Below are 6,000 nucleotides of genomic sequence, written 5' to 3' on the forward strand. Positions count from 1 at the left end.
CCCGCTTCTTAACTTCTTTGGATATGCGTAGTTCATATTGGCAAACTAGAATATCGAAAGAATCTAGAAAATATACTGCATTCGTTTTTCTGGGCCGAAGTTACCAGTTTACCGTCATGCCATTTGGGTTGAAAATAAGCGGTGGTGTTTTCATATCGGCATTAGATACCGTACTGGGCAGAGACCTTTTGAATGAAGTTACTTTATATGTGGATGATTTGCTAATTGCTTCTGAAACTTGGGAGGAACATATGGACTTATTAAGAAGAGTTTTTGCGAAATTTTTGAAATACGGAGTTACTGTAAATTTGAGCAAATCCAAGTTTGCTCATAACCAATTGAAATTTCTTGGACATATAATCACTCCTGAAGGGATAAAACCAAATCCTAAAAAGATGGATGTGATTAACAGATGTGCTTATCCAAAAAATAGGACGGAATTAAAGTCATTTATCGGCTTAGTTTCATTTTTTCGACGATTTTTACCCAATCAGTTAGGAAGCCAAGACTGTTTGTTACGGCTGTTAAGAAAAAATGTCATGTGGGAGTGGAATTCCGAATGCACGCAAGCTTTTGATAACATCCGCAATGCTTTGACTAATGCTCCACTGTTACATCATCCGAGACGTGATCAAGATTTTTATATTGCTGTGGATGCTTCTGAAACAGGATTGGGTGCCACTCTTTTCCAGATGGACAATCCAGAAGATATCAGTACCATCAAAATAATTGGGTTTGCCAGCAGAACACTCTCTAGCTGTGAACGTGCATATTGTACTAATGAATTGGAAGTACTGGCCGTGGTCTGGTCCCTTCGAAAGTTTCGCTATTTTGTATATGGAAAGAAGATCATTGTATTCTGCGACCACAAAGCTTTATCTTTTATTTTAACGGGAAGGATGTTCCATTCACGTTTAACCCGGTGGGCCTTGCTACTGCAAGAATATGATATTACGCTCAAATACATCAGAGGAAAAGACAACATCATAGCCGATGCTCTTTCAAGACTACCGAAAAGAAAGAATGACGACGAGTGTGAAGAATGGACTATTGACTTTAAAGTCATGAATTTATCAAGGCAATATTGTGAGAGGCAGATTTCACAGCTATGTCGAAGTCTTCCACAACTGCAAGAAGATGATAAGCTGTGGAAAGCCATTAGGCATGCTGTTGAAAGCAAAACACTAAGTCACTCTCAAGAACAGTATCAATTAAAATCCGGAATACTGTATCGGAGGAAGGATGAAGAAGATGTTTGGAAAGTTTGTGTTCCAAATAAATATTTAGAATCACTTGAATTGGGGTCATTTTGGTGCCACTAAATGTACAGCCAAAATAGCACAATACTGCTATCATCCAAATTTGGGACGTATAGCTACAAATATTCTTAAGAAGTGCAAAATATGTCAGAAGGCAAAACCCATAAACTATTGTCAGAAGATAGAATTACATCCTATCATCCCACAACAACCTTTAATGTTGGTGTCATGTGATGTCTGTGGGCCATGTCCCATGACACGTGGACAGTTCAAATATGTATCGGCTTTCTATGATCTCTTTTCAAAATATGTGAAATTATATCCTTTGAAAAATCTCCACGTTCGACCCATGTTATGCAAATTTATCAACAACTATATAACTGAGCTTGGCAAACCTATAATGATCTTGACAGACAACGCTGCTTATTATACAAGCAAAGTATGGAGAGACCCTATGAAAGAACAAGGAATCCAGCACATTTACATCTCAAGATTTTACCCTTGTGGAAATCTGGTTGAGAGAATCTTCCGAGAGTTGAACCAATTTTTACAGACGTACATACCCAAACAACATTATAAATGGATCGATTGGATTTATGAATTTGAGAAAGTGTATAATGACTTACCACACTTATCGACAGGTTATTCACCTAACCAAATAGTATTTGGTGAAAGTATTGTGCCAGAATGGATGAAGAAATTACCTGCGATAGAACTAAAGATTACCAAGAAAGACGATATGGTGAAGAAGGTCTACGAAAACCTGAAGCATCAAGCACAATTGAGAAAAACCCGCTTTGATAAAAATGTGAAGAAAGTAGTCACATATGAAGTAGGGGAAGAAATTTTATTGAGAAATCACCCAAAAGCATCAATCAGGAAAAGACTGAATAAGAAATGGCAGTATTTATATACAGATCCACACAAAATAATGAAAATACCTCATGAAGGGAGCTACCTCCTGGCAGATTGTGATACTGATGTAATTAAAGGCTTGTTCCCTCACATAGACCTGAAGAAGTATTATCAATAATGAGCAAAATATAGATTCAAGAAACACTGAATGATACCAAGACTACACTCAGTGGACTAAATAAAAGCACCAGTGAATAAATACGTACTTATACTAACTTACAAAGAAAATTAAAGAATGTACCAACGATTTCCATGAGATACCTTCTTGGTATCAGCAACAATGTCGACGCTGAAATACGATTTATCCTCTCACCGAACAGTGAGAATGGATGATTTAAAAGTGGAATTAAGAGGAAAAGAAAAAGACCAAATCCTCTCTGGTTAAACAAGTGGCCTAATAAGGGTTTTGGCCTAGGATGCCAATCGTCGAACCCGGCTGTGATCCCTGCCTTGCACAGTTGGTTGAAGAACTGAGGGCTTCATCCAAGAAAAAAAATGTGGTGTGAATATGAAGTGACTAGTGCAAAGTATTTCTAAGACAACCTATAAACAAATATGGAATTTAGTTAAGGGCATTTTGTCTAGGCCCATTAACTCAACTTAAATATTGTAGAATGTATGTACTGACTTGTTGAGTGAATCTGAGAGTGAGTGTATTCGCCGAAACAAATACCCTCTCCAGTCACTGTACAAAAAAAAAAAAGACCTGTTCTGTCTGGAACCCTCTTCAAGACATCACAGTCTGGGGGGCCGTCGCGCGATTTGTGACGATTTGGTTGGTCATAACAGTAGTAACATGCTTTTGAATACAATTAAAATATAACGGCGATACCTGTTTAGTGTTATTGGAAATAATATGTAGTAAATTAATGAGTAAGAGGTGAAATTGGGCATATTAAGGTGTTTTGCTTTATGTCGACTAAGCCGATGATATGGCGTCTTTTTTTCCATTTCTCTTAGAAAAAAAAAAAAAAAAAAAAAAAAAAGAAAAAAAAAAAAAAAAAAGTAATTGTGCGTTGTGAAAAATATAGGGGCGAATTTTAAATAGCTACAGTGTATAATCAGACTAACAAATGGACATTCAGTTATGCGAAATAGCGGACAGCGAAGTGTGGTCATTAAATTGAGTACACCTACAGGGCGGTCAATTCCGGGATAAGTCTATTCGCATCTCACGAGGGATGCGGTATTGAGACCGGTTTTTTTTTTTTATTATATCACGGAGAGCAGGCTCAATTTATAAAAAGGAGAAAAGCTGTATCATTATCATTGACTGTTGGTGTTAAGCAACCAAAACTGTTCATCAAAGGGTTTCGGTGAATGAGTGGTGAATACGAAATGAAACTGTGAACGAAGTTATGTTAAATAAAGCAGAAGAGACAAAACATTTTGGTCATATCTGTTATTATTCCATAAACCGTAACATTTCTTCTCGTTGTACGAAGCCTTTATAGACGATTGTTATGACAATTTGCTTTGAAGGGATCTCGTTATGAGTTAAGTTTTGGGGACCTGGTCAACAGGGGATAGTTCGTAGATCTTAACTACTGCAGCTATTCTGGAATCAGGTGCTACCGTGACCGTTGTGTGTTGTCAATGGCTTAAGGTCATGATATCTCATGCTCTAAGATCAACGCGCCTTTCGTCTTGGTATAACGGTGTCTCACGGTAACAATGACAACGCCGACGGCGAAGGAAGATACGGTAGACTTTGCTGCCTTCACTACCTCATCCCTCAGAGCTACCCATTCGTCTTCTACTGTATTTCTTTCCCCCATTCCTGTCAATTGTTCCCTTATGCTCTCCCTGAGACTCTGTACAACCTCTGGTTTAGTCAGTTTATCCAGGTCCCATCTCCTTAAATTCCCATCTTTTTGCAATTTCTGCAGTTTTAATCTACAGTTCATAACCAACAGATTGTGGTCAGAGTCCACATCTGCCCCTGGAAATGTCCTACAATTTAAAACCTGGTTCTAAATCTCTGTCTTACCATTATATAATCTATCTGATACCTTTTACTATCTCCAGGATTCTTCCATGTATACAACCTTCTTTTATGATTCTTGAACCAAGTGTTAGCTATGATTAAGTTATGCTCTGTGCAAAATTTTAACAGACGGCTTCCTCTTTCATTTCTTAGCCCCAATCCACATTCACGTACTATGTGTCCTTCTCTCCCTTTTCCTACTGTCAAATTCCAGTCACCCATGACTATTAAATTTTCGTCTCCCTTCACTACCTGAATAATTTCTTTTATCTCATCATACATTTCTTCAATTTCTTTGTCATCTGCAGAGCTAGTTGGCATATAAACTTGCACTACTGTAGTAGGCATGGGCTTCGTGTCTATCTTGGCCACTATAATACGTTGACTATGCTGTTTGTAGTAGCTTACCCGCACTCCTATTTTTTTATTCATTATTAAACCTACTCGTGCATTACCCATACTTGATTTTGTATTTATAACCCTGTATTCACCTGACCAGAAGTCTTGTTCCTCCTGCCACCGAACTTCACTAATTCCCACTATATCTAACTTTAACCTATCCATTTCCCTTTTTATATTTTCTAACCTACCTGCCCGATTAAGGGATCTGACATTCCACGCTCCGATCCGTAGAATGCCAGTTTTCTTTCTCCTGATAACGACGTCCTCTTGAGTAGTCCCCGCCCGGAGATCCGAATGGGGGACTATTTTACCTCCGGAATATTTTACCCAAGAGGACACCATCATCATTTAGCCATACAGTAAAGCTGCATGCCCTCGGGAAAAATTACGGCTGTAGTTTCCCCTTGCTTTCAGCCGTTCACAGTACCACAACAGCAAAGCCATTTTGGTTAGTGTTACAAGGCCAGATCAGTCAATCATCCAGACTCTTGCCCCTGCAACTACTGAAAAGGCTGCTGCCCCTCTACAGGAACCACACGTTTGTGTGGCCTCTCAACAGATACCTCTCCGTTGTGGTTGCACCTACGGTACGGCTATCTGCATCATTGAGGCACACAAGCCTCCCCACCAACGGCAAGGTCCATGGTTCATGGGGGGAGGAGTTGAGTCATAAGGCACAAGAATTTTGAATTGTCATCAGTGACATGGTACAGTTTGAACAAGTTCTCCACTAGTGAAAACCACAATGCTGGGTTGTCCTCGGATAGTGGGGGTAGGGTTGGTAAGTAGTCTGCTGGTGGTGACGAAGGCTCAGCTAGTTCTGTATCTGACTCCCTCGTATCACTCGTATGACATGGGTGCTGGACCGATGCAGATGGCACTGCGTAGGGTGTGAGCGAGCAATCTGTTAGAGCTGATGAGAACGGCACCAAAGCATGAGGAAATGATGCTGTAGACCTGTCTGATGCAACATTCGCAGAGTGAAAGTTTGACGCAGAAGGAATGGCTGGTGCCACGTGAAAAGTGAGTGGGTGAACAGCTGCAGCCAAAACCCCCTGCAAGTTTACTTGTGGTGGCGGGAAGGGGGTGGAAGAGCAGACGTGCGCGGAGCAACACATTAAAATGTTCCCACTGGGCTGTTGACGAGCTGGGACATATTTGGAGGGGCAGAAACCACAGTTAGTATCACTACGCAGGACATTGTTCACATCAGGTGGGGGCCTGTAAAAGTACGCTGAGGAGCCAAATGGTCACTGGAAGTGGAAACTGGACTGGAAATGTTCGTGATGCACACTGGGCATTGTTCATTTCATAAACCAATGAAGCAGTAAAGCACTCGGGTGTTGCAGGAGCACAATTGGTACACATGGTCTGTCCTAACTAAGGCAAGGTTGCACACGGCACTGTTGTAACAGTTGCCCAGGCAGCCAGCGTCTG

This window comes from Schistocerca piceifrons, chromosome 4 (assembly GCF_021461385.2).
Source record: "Schistocerca piceifrons isolate TAMUIC-IGC-003096 chromosome 4, iqSchPice1.1, whole genome shotgun sequence".
NCBI classification, from domain to species: Eukaryota; Metazoa; Arthropoda; class Insecta; order Orthoptera; family Acrididae; genus Schistocerca; species Schistocerca piceifrons.